Below are 11,767 nucleotides of genomic sequence, written 5' to 3' on the forward strand. Positions count from 1 at the left end.
TATGTGTCTCTTACTAAAAAAGTAAATAGCAACTAGGGGTGTCCGGATCAGGCTGAGGATGGAGGGGATTTCACTTTTCCCTCACCACAGTTCTGACACACCGAAACCATCAAAGTTGCTATTTCCATTGGGAGAGAAGCTTCCATTGGTACCAATAGGTTCAATGCAAATAACAGCTCTGTGTGTGTGTGTGTGTGTGTGTGTGTGTGTGTGTGTGTGTGTGTTTTTCATTGGAAACACAGTATGGAAGGAAAGGGTTAACACCCTTCTTGTACACCATGGTTCTGATCCCAGATCCCACCCCTTGCAGCTGCTGCTTCAGCTATGTCTGTCTACCCAGGTGTAACTTCCTCCCTCTCTCCCCTCCATCTTCCTTTCTGATATTTTATCCTTGATGTCTTATCATAGGAAAACAGGAAGCTGCCTTAGACCAAGACAGACTGTTGGCCCATCTAGGTCAGTACTCAGTACGGTCTTTTCTCACTGACAATGATTTCAGACACGGTTCTCTCCCAACCCCAACCCAGAGATGCCAAGGACTGAACATGGGATCTTCTGCATGTGAATCAGATAGTCTACCGCTGAGCTACGGGCCTTCCCCACAACCTCAGGCTCAAATTAAACATGTTTACAGCTAAAATATTCACCTGTGTAAGCATTTCATGCCACTCCCATCTCCTTAGCATGCATCTCTCACTTGCGCTAGTCCATATGCATTCAGTGTTGGCATGCCAGACATTCGTGGCCTGGGTGGACGTGCATCTGGTGTGCTTGCTGACACTGTGCACATGGCAGGCATGAAAGCACATTTAAACAAGGAGTGGCATGAAACACATTCATATGTAAGTGGTTTAGGCATGGTCCTTAACGAATTGCAATGATCCAGACTTAGTGCAAATGGGTACCTGGCCATAGGTGTTTTGTTTTGTTTTAACTTAGTGGATTTCCTCCAGATGAGATAAATCTGAATTAAATTGGGGGCAGGGATAGGGGTCGGCATTTCGATGACAATGACTTATGTGGACTCTTAGGGGTGGGAAACTTGCATGCGTTACGAGCACCAACCCTACAAGAAATACTCACTGGGAAGGACCCTACACTAACTGCATTCATTTCCACTAAAATCAATGGGAGCAATTTGTCTTGACAAACTTTACAAATCCCATGGATTTTGATGGAAACGAAATACAACCAACTTAGCCTGGGTCCAACCCAATATGAAGTTCTCATCTTTCTTCCCAAGCCTTCCACTTCTCTTTATTTTTCTACTGACAGAATATCACTATCTACCTCTTCCTTTATATTAATGCAAGCACAGGGCCTTTTATAGGCACCTCCTTAATGCCCATCTTGGTTCTTCAGTTTTTGTCTCAGCCTAAAATTATCCTGGCCCAACAATTCACCCTTCTCTCTGTCTATAACAGAGATGGGGAAGCTCTGGCCTACCAGGTGTTGTTGGACTACAGTTCCCATCAGCTGGGCCATTGTCCATGCTATCTGGGGCTAGTGGGAGATGATGGTCCAACAACGTCTCTTCCTTCACCTGCATGATGGCCTCTTCAAATCCCTGCTATGGGCTTCCCACCCCCTCTTGCCTTTAGCACAAATCCATATCTTTACCTCTAAAGGTGTTTATGGCCTGCCCTGTCTTTCTAACCTTATTCCCAATATATCCCTGCTCATGAACTCCATTACTCCAGATCTACCACCCTCAGCTGTCATGTGCTCTCTTTAGTAGCTCTGCCCATTCACTATTCCTGCCCTTCAGTCCCAGAATTTTCTCCCGGAACAGGGCTTGGGAACTGTGGACCTCAAGTATTTGCTCAACTACAACTCCCATCATCCCTGAACAGTGGCCATGCTGGCTGGGGCTGACGGCAGTTAGAGTCCAATGACCTCTGGAGCGCTCTCTGTCCCTGAGTAGAATGGTGGCACCTCTCTCCTTCTTTCACATTACCCCTCAAAGTCAATCTCTTAAGCAAAACCTTTACTTAAGCTTCCTTCCTCTCCCATCTTCATACCCAACAACAACAGAATTTAAGTTCTTTTAACTTATTTTGCTCCCATTCATCATTATTTGTTACCTAGCCTCTCTGATACCTCACCACTGTCAAACTTCTATGGGACTAATATATATTATTAAACAAAACAGGCTTTGTTTTATTTTTTCAGTCAGGGCTAGAATCAAACTGATCAGTGCAACTGTCTGAAAGCTTTAATGGCAGGTTAAATTTTGCACTCTCAATTAATTAGTAGGGATGACAATAAGTAAATAGTGGTAGGTTTTGCTCATTAAGTTGTTACAGTAGCATATTTAAAAGAGAAAGTGTCCCATCATCAGGATCCTTTAAGACTGCACCTGTGGTTTTGCAACTTTCATGTATATTTCATCAATTAATTAAGTACATGAAAGTCTTGTTCTAGTAGTCTGTTAAAACAAACCTCAGTCTAAATCTGTTCACAACGCTAATTGAAAAAATGTGCTTGAATTTTGAAACTGAGCCACAGTCTCTAACTGAAAGATAAATTGTCCGTAGACACTTGCAGAAGCACATCTAACATGCATCTACCGTATCATTTGACAATGGTGACCAAGGGTGCTTCCAGACGACTTGTTTACTAAGCACTCATTGAGAGGATTGATGATGTTGCATCAAAGCAAGTGTTATCCTACACTTTCTAGTGCATTTCCCTAACTACAAACGTTCTGATCTTTTGAGGAAGTGCATTTGCAAGACTAACCCAATTAACTATAATTGTGCAACATGAAATTGCTGGCATATGATTTCATCCCACCCAAAATTAGTGACTAGCCAGAGAAAACATGGCAACCATAAAAAAATAAATAAATCAGTGTTTGGGTACTGATGGGAATAGAATCTGTGCCCTGTGTTAGAAAAAGGTTGATGCCATTTGGATTTTGTAGCTCTGGCACCAAAGCACTGCCGGATTTACATATAAGCTAAACAAGCTATAGCTTAGGGCCCCACTCTCTTAGGCCCCCCAAAAAAATTTAAAGGGAAAAACCTGGATGTACATTTCCAAAATATAAGATAATAAACAAAGAAATAAAACCTATATACAGCAACAGTGTTTTGTGTTGTGTATGGATCTATTAGGTCCATAAATTACTGTATAGCATATATTCAACACGAAAAACAGCGACAATTTGTTGTTGACAAAGGACAGCTGGACATATAAAGAAAGGGCCCCATTACCTTCAGTAGCTTAGGGCCTCATCAAACCTAAACCTGGCCCTGCACCAAAGTGTCTTAGACCAGTCTTGGGAACTAGATTAGGTTTCTAGTAGAGAAAGTAGAGCTATGTAGAGTCTGTTCTTATGATCATCCAACACAGATCATTAGATTGCTCAACCATTTTTAATTGGGGAAATATGGGCTGAGTGATAATGCTTTTATGTCCTTCCCACACACTCCTACTCTGACCGCGTGGCAAACTATATATGTGATTGCTTCAGCATATACCTAGTCCCTTTCCGCTCATTGGATGGCCACATTTAATTCTGCCTGGCAAAGAAACACCAAGTCCCTTCACCATGTGCCCACAGGAGGGGTAGTTATGGTCTTCCATTAACTTCCCCACGTCTCACCACAACCAGCATCGCCATAATAATAATGGATTGGATCTAGAAAAAGCTTCTTGATGTTGAAATCAAGGTAGGCACTGCCTTCACTTAGGTCACTTCCAGATGACCTGCTTACTAAACATTCATCCATGCTGGTTTGCAGAGCGGTTAGACAACATCGGCTATTTATTGACAAGTCTGTGGAGAGGACAGATGATGTTATGTCAAGGCAAGTGTTATCTCACTCTTTCCGATGCATTTCCCTGTCTCTCTCTTTATCTCAAAAAGTCCAATCTTTTCTGGAAGCCGGATTGTCATGCAATATTTTGCAATCACCTGCAATGGCATAACCTGAATTTGTTGAATCCCACCCAAAATTAGCAGCAACCAGGAAGAGTCTTTAGCTTCGGTGGGAATGTAATCTGGTTTCAAACTGTAATATCTTCAACTGAAGCAAAGCCTGTGTGTGCTCAGCTGTGTTTTCCTTTTTTTTGTGAGCCATGGCATTGTGGGAGGAAAAGGTATATTAGAGGAAGGGGGATAAAAATGGCTAAACTTAATGAAAGTATCCCGTTTGAGGAAGTGGCTCAACAAGTGAGGCAGAGCCACAATGGTAGCTTCCCAGCACTTACGTCAGTGTGCTGCAAATGCACAAGCTTTTGTAAAGTTATTTTGTAAAGTTAGGTTATTGTATTTTAGTATTTTGTTGGAAGCCGCCCAGAGTGGCTGGGGTATAAATAATAAATTATTATTATTATTATTATTATTAAGTGCCAATCACCCCACAATCTAGAATCATAGAATTGTGGAGTTGGAAGGGACCCCAAGGCTCATCAAGTCCAGCCCCCTCCAATGCAGGAATCTCTCCCAGCAAGCAACACTGCCCCACCTCCTGGGAAGCTAGCACAGTGGTCCTGCGCCATCCAGCTTCTACTTGTTTACTCTTGCCTCTACCTCCATGTTTCTCCTGCTGTTGTCACCCTGCACCAGGCTGTAAGCTTTTCGGGGGCAGGAACCATTTTCTGCTACTTTTTCTACAACAGCTACTATGTTTTACCTCCACTGTTAAAGGCAGCATGCCTCCGAATGTCAGTTTCTGGGAATCACAGGTGTTGCACTCATGTCCTACTTGTGGGCTTTCCACAGGCACCTGACTGATCACTTTGAGAACAGGATGATGGACTAGACAGGCTATTGGCATGGTTCAGCAGGCTCATCTTATGTTCTCACGTTGCTCAAAACACCACCTGCACTGATGGTTTGTAATGGGCATCCAAGGAACCAGTTACATTATCACCGTAGCACGTTGAGGATACACCCTGAAAGGACCTGTGCAGAACTCAACATACGACTCTGCACACTGAGTCTTTCACTCAACCAGCATACTAAAGTGGTACCTTGAGTTAAAAACTTAATTCGTTCTGGAGGTCCGTTCTTAACCTGAAACTGTTCTTAACCTGAGGTACCAGTTTAGCTAATGGGGCTTCCCGCTGCCGCCACACCGCTGCCGCACAATTTCTGTTCTCATCCTGAGGTAAAGTTCTTAACCCAAGGTACTACAGTGGTACCTCGGGTTACATACGCTTCAGGTTACAGACTCCGCTAACCCAGAAATATTACCTCAGGTTAAGAACTTTGCTTCAGGATGAGAACAGAAATCGTGCAGCGGCGGCGCAAGGCCCCATTAGCTAAAGTGGTGCTTCAGGTTAAAGAACAGTTTCAGGTTAAGAACAGACCTCCAGAACAAATTAAGTTCTTAACCCGAGGTACCACTGTACTTCTCGGTTAGCAGAATCTGTAACTTGAAGTGTCTGTAACCTGAAGCGTCTGTAACCTGAGGTACCACTGTACTGAAATACGGTAGTGATGTGCCCTACTTTCCAATCCTGTATTTGAAGGGTTTGCCCAGCTGAAACTAAATTCCCCTAAGAAGGGAGAGTAGTTGCCTCGATAGTTGCTTATCATTGGTTAGTACCAACCAGGGCAGCAGACTGAGCAGGCAGGCACACAGGTCACCAGGCTACAGTCTCCTCATTATGATGAGAAATAGAAATATTGCTAAACGTGTGGAAATATATTGTGGAAATCTGTGCTGTCCACTTTTAGGATGATTTGTAGCTTGTTTTCTCCTGCTCCGGAGGGTAGGACCCGAAGCAATGGCTCCATGTTATAAGAAAGGAGATTCTGACTCAACCTCAGGAAAAACTTTCTGGCAGCAAGAGCTCTTTGACGGCGAATTGTGGAAGGTGGTGGCTCTCCTTTTTTGGAGGTTTATAAGCAGAGGTTGGACAGCCATCTGTCATAGATGCTTTAGCTAAGGTCGCTGCATTGCAGATGGTTGGATTAGATGACTGCCAAGGTCCCTTCCAACTTTACAAATCTATGATTCTCTGTCCTTATAGAATCATGGGGAACAACCTAAACTGAACCAACATTCATTACATCAGTGCTCAAGCAGTTTTAGGCTTAGTTCTGCGTACAGCAAAGCAGTTGCATGGTGGATCACACACTGTATGGGCCAAGCTTTCCATGTCCTGTTTTCCCAGTATGTTTGTTTGGCTGTGAACTGGTCCTGAATGAATCCTATTGCACCCACCCACAGGCCTCTTTATCCAGCTCTCGGGTCAGGACTGTCTCCCCAGGCTCACTGCTCACTGGCCTACCTAAGTGAAGGCCTTCAGTGTTTTTGCCTTGCTGGAATATGTCCTTTCAACTGCGATACTGCCTCTTGTTTGCCTGTATGGAGACATACGTGTGTGGGAATGTATGGGTGTTATGTCAAAGAAATCATTTTACTTCTGCATGGCACAAAGGTAGCCCATTGCACAAAGACCACATTTTGTTAGGACCCGAGACGGCAGCTTGGCAGATGCAGTGGCGTAGCGTGGGGGTGCAGGGGGGGCCGGCCGCACCGGGCGCAACATCTGGGGGTTAGGGAAATCCACGGGTTAAGGGGCGCAAATCCATGGGTTAGGGGGCGCAAATTACTTGCCTTGCCCCGGGTGCTGATAACCCACGCTATGCCACTGGGCAGATGACAAACCTACAGATATTTGGTCCCTCTGTATTATATTGCTTCCTATAGTACTTCCTCTGGAAAATACAGGTCTTTTCTGTTACACGGGGGGGGGGGGGGCAACATGGATGTGCTTTTTGCCGTCAGTGCAGTGGGCAGTCTGAGTAGCTGACACACTCAACACTTCTAAACTTGTTATAAGTATATGTTTCAAGAAACACATTCATACATTTTGGAGTTGGTGTGGTCCAAAAATCTAGTTCAGATGGGACTTAGGTGGCCTTTCACAAGTCACTGTTCCCTCAGCCTCTTGCAAGGGATAGAGGAATCTGGCCATTTTTGTTTCTCTCCGTTTCTAATTTTTCCAGTCCAGAATTCAGGTCGCCATATTTCTGCATCAATTTGAGGTGGGGTTTTTAAAGTCCCCACGAAAATTTGACAGCATTTTAGTGCCCACTTCTCCTAATGAATTCTTTTTGTATGCCATTTTGCAAAATAGACACATTCTTGCAAGCAATTTACAATAACCTAAAGTGCATTCATGTTATTTTCATTAAGTTTGTATTGGGGGAAAGTATGCAAAAAATGTATGCTTTTTTGCATACTTTCCCTTAATGCACACTATTTTGTACAAATGTTTTTGGTTGATGTGGTGCACTACAAAATCCCAAGAAGCGCAAATGTCTAAGAAAAACTGTGTTTTAGATTGCATATTATCTCAGAAAGCACAAATAAGGTAGATTCACATTAAAAGGCAATCCAAACTGAATTTCTCCCGCATCACATTTGTGAACACACACATACACACACACACACACACACACACACACACCAACTGCAATAGTGGTGAACACTTCTGGCCTCCTTTACAGGTTATGTTATACAGTCTATTGGGGTTGATGTGAACAATGCACCTTGAACCCTACTGTAATTTATTAATTCTTATTAAAGATTATTACAAATGGTAGCCTTTCCCATGCATGGAAATTTACCTCTGTGTAAGTAGGACAAAATTAGCACACGTATTGGTTCTGTGTGTGAGAACTGGAGTAAATTAAAAAGAGGGAGAGGAGAAAAACAAAAAGAAGTAGGCCATCATTCAAGATACATCCAACAAATCTACAGTACCTCGGGAGTTATGTCTTCCCCTATCACATGGGAGCAATTCTGTGCTTGTGGCTACCAGTCAGGTATCCAGGAATTAGGTAGCCATAGCCAGTCTCACCTCCCCAGAAATAGCTGACTAGAGAATTGTAGATGCGCATCGGTCATGTTCATGAAGCAAGAAACCTATTTTACAGGCATTCTTTCGTAACCTAAAAATTGAAACAACTCTCTGGTTACAACACAGCAGTCCTGGTTCCCTTCACACAGGCGGCCCTAACACGAGTCAGAGTGATGTGAGTGCTTCAGGCGGCAGATGATGTTCTCCATTAAGGGCAGCAGGGTGAACATAGACAGATCTGATATTAGCTATGGGATAAAGTTCACTGGAAAAAGGTTCTCCAGTGCCAGTATCGTTGAGATAAATGAGAGCTGCGCACGAGCACAGGAGTAAGAACGAGCAAAAGTTAACTGTGCCTAATTTGGTTCATGGGCAACACGAAGGCATTCAATCAACAGACTGCTGGCACCACCTTGATCCAGCCATCACTGAGAACACAAGATCTATGACTGAGTTGGGCTGGCCCCTGAGACCGAACCCTCAATGGTAGGATACACCTTTGTGTTTCTCATCTTTCTCCCAATTCTCACCTGCATGTCTTCTTCTCTACAGTGACGGGGTCCCACGAGAAAAGCATGGAGCTGCCACAAGTTACGTTGGGAATTGTGGGATCAGGAGAACTCCGTGCATACACTGCCGTGCTCAAGACAAGGCAATTGGTGCCCATGCTTGAGGAGCTTTTCACAGAGGACACAATAGGCAACCCAGGTTTGCCACTGTGCATATACACAACAGAGCACTGCAGCCAATCCCCACACTCCGAATGTACCTGTATGAGACATGTGTTTTCAGAAATATGTCACGTTCACATTTTTTGGTATACCCTTTAATACATATACCTAAAAATGTAGCGTGTAAAGAGGCCCTGAGATTCTTGTAAGATAAACCAGCCTTCACTGACCAGGTGTCCTTCAGATGTTTTGGATTACCACTCTCATCAGCACCAGCCACCACACTTGCTGGACCTCAAGGCCGAAGTCTAGGGCCCTGAAGCCCAGCACACAAACAGCCCACATGACTACTCAGAGAATGGTAGATGAAGGCGATAGTGGCAAACCGTTCCAGAGGCAGTACCCTTTCATCTTCTTCCTTTTAAATTATAGCCGGGGGACAGATGGCTGTGGATGTACATGGTTACCGATGCCCATTTTTTTGTTTTTACTTTAAAATTTTATTAACCCATTGGTGCAACAAACTGGTGCTTGTCCCCAAAGAAATGTGTTTATGATCAGGGCAGCAGCAGAAAACTCCATACAAGTTGTAGGTGACAATATATGGGTGGTTCAAGGCTGGGGTAAACCATGACATTACTATCTATCTATCTATCTATCTATCTATCTATCTATCTATCTATCATCTATTACTTAATTAATTCCATTTATAGGTTGCTTCCTATGAAACATCTTGAAATGATTTAACCATGCCATGGACTTAAATCAAGACTTCAGTAAAACCCCAAATTCCTATCTTATTTTAAATGTTGACTCCTGATTGCAAGGAAAGAAGCCACTCTCAATAAGACTGCATTCAGTCCTTTCATTTATAATATTTTTGCAAAGTATTTAAAATGCACTTCTGGGCGGCGGGGGTGGGGGGGGGAGAGAGGCTGTGCTCATCTTGGACTGACTTCCTAATGTCTTTGCAGATATACATTCCACTACCCCACAATATAATGAGAAAATTAATTTTGAAATGTGATCATTCTCTTTCAAGGCTATGGTTTTTGTTTTGTTTCTCCAGGAGACACCCAGTTGGATTGATCCTGTTTTTCCACATTAAAGATACTTCTTAAAATGGGATTAATTTCAAAATACGAGAGCTGCATCTTTTGATATCCAGATCAAACCAACACAAATGAGACATACCACCCAGGCCTTTTCTAGGTTTGAAGTGTGAGAAATCTTAACTTTTTATAAAATGATGATTTTTTTAACATAAAAACCAGCTTCCTATATCATTTATATATCCTTGTTTTCATCTGCATTGGTTCTATTCATATAGATACACACACATGCCCCCCATATAATTTCTTTAAACTGGCATTCTTTTTTTTAAAAAAAAATATCTCATTTTAAAATGTGTCAAAAATGTGATTGTATTCTATTCATTTCCTAAACTTGTGTAATTGCACTAAACCAGCTTTTCATCAGTCTTTCGGTCCATTATTTTAAAAAGGTATTTCTGCAACTTTATATTTTGCATGCTTACTTGGAAATATGTTCTCCCTGAGTTCGATTTTTCCCTAAGTGCGCACAGGGTCGCAAGCTCAGCTACATTGCTTTGAATGCCTCACTAAACAAAAAGTACAGCTAACTAAATTATAAACTGCTTTAAAAAATGGTTTCAAGGGTCTGCATAATACAGAGCAGTGCTAGCAGGCAGGCTTCCTTAGTGCAGAATTAAATGACAGGATATGGACCACCAAGTTGGACGTTTAAGTATGTGGCAGATCTTATTACAATGCTTCAATGAATTATGTCTCCCAGCCTTTGACTGGACTTAACCATCCAGGGGTCCTTTACCTTTACCTTTTTATGGGGTGGGTAGCGGTGGTTAGAGAATATTTCTTTACAATTTTATCCACCTGTCATTATCGGCAGAAGGTGACCCAAGTTTTGGGGCATTTTATGGGACCCTTGGTCCACCTGTGACTTTAGCATCTGCCTGGGAAGAGCTGTCTTCCAAAACAAAACACAGAAAGAGAGAGAGAGAAAGAAGAGACAGAGAGAGAATAAAAAAAAAGTTTAGTTACATACTTGTTTAGAGTGACTGGTAGGAGCAGCGATCCTCCAGCAGGTCTTTCCACATTGGCTTGTCAGACAAATTGTGTTGCTGTCTGCAAAGCAAAATCCAGAATCCAATGCAGTGAGGCAGTCCCGGTAGAGCACTGAGAGGGAATGTGTCAGAGGCAAGTTAGGCAGGTATATGCAAGTGCCACTCCAGGAGTGACTGGTTCAAGCACTCACAGCAGGGAAGGAGCCAGGATAGAGCCAAACCCCACCTCTCAGCCCCACCCACTACCTGCTGACTTTAACCCTTTCAGTCACGGACAAGTGCCTTGCCAGTGGGTCTCCTTTGTAAAAGACAGGACATACACACATAAAGAGATACGTATTACATATGTAAGATGGGAATATACACATCAACATGTTACCTGTTGCAACTTGAGTGGGCTAGAGCCCACTTTTTTTTCAGATGCACAAACAGGATAATTAGAGGCAGAAAGCTGTGGTCTCTTTCCTCTGCTTCCTTCGAAACTTCGGTTCATTAACTGCGGTGACATGTTTGGTTGCTGTTGTTTTCGTTCCGCGGTACAGAATGAGAAGTTCACACTGGAGTGCCTGGATTGGCTCCATTTTATTTAAAACGGTGGTTAAAAAACCAGAGATACTGAGAATAATAATGCGTACCTAGAAGCCAACCGCTTTCAGCAGTTCTGCTCCCAAAACTCAGGTGTGTATGGACTGGGTGCAGACCCAGTTATCTAGAGCTTGCACTCTGCACGTGATTAATGGCTCTCTCTTACAGAATCAAAGAATTGTAAAGTTGGGACCCTGAGGCTCATCTAGCAATACTGGAATCTCAGCTAAAATACATGACAGATGGCCACCCAACCTCTTATTAAAAATCCCCAAGGAAGGAGAGTCCACTGCTTCTCGTGGAAGTGTGTTCCACTGTTGAACAGCTCTTACGGCCAGAAGGTTCTTCCTGATCTTTAGTCGAAATCTCTTTTCATGTGGCTTGAATCAATTGGTTCAAGTCCTTGCCTCCAAAGCAGGTGCTGAAACACAATAGCTAACAGATTAGGACTGGATATAAAGAAACCCAGTTTTGAGCCCTGATTCCAAATAGGAGACCGTTTCAGTGTATCAGCAGCACACTGCTACTGATTTACTGTGGCTATATTTGCACAAACAAACATAAAAGGTAGGCTCTTAAC

The 11,767-nt window shown here is 43.1% G+C and overlaps 1 protein-coding gene across 2 annotated transcripts in view; it reads right to left on the minus strand.

Annotated features, from left to right (window-relative positions):
- SP6 (Sp6 transcription factor) overlaps nucleotides 1-11,199 on the minus strand; it is a 32,148-nt gene extending 20,949 nt beyond the window's left edge. Inside the window, exons 1-2 of one of the 2 annotated variants that reach the window (XM_081885673.1) lie at nucleotides 10,982-11,199; nucleotides 10,584-10,714 (exon numbers count right to left, since the gene is read on the minus strand). The gene's annotated coding sequence lies outside the window, so the exon portion shown is untranslated. Of the gene's footprint in view, nucleotides 1-10,583; nucleotides 10,774-10,981 lie in introns of those variants that run through there. The other variant, XM_081885672.1, reaches the window with a different exon arrangement.
- Nucleotides 11,200-11,767: the final 568 nt, after the last annotated feature.

Source organism: Podarcis melisellensis, assembly GCF_964234715.1.
Source record: "Podarcis melisellensis genome assembly, chromosome: 13".
NCBI classification, from domain to species: domain Eukaryota; kingdom Metazoa; phylum Chordata; class Lepidosauria; order Squamata; family Lacertidae; genus Podarcis; species Podarcis melisellensis.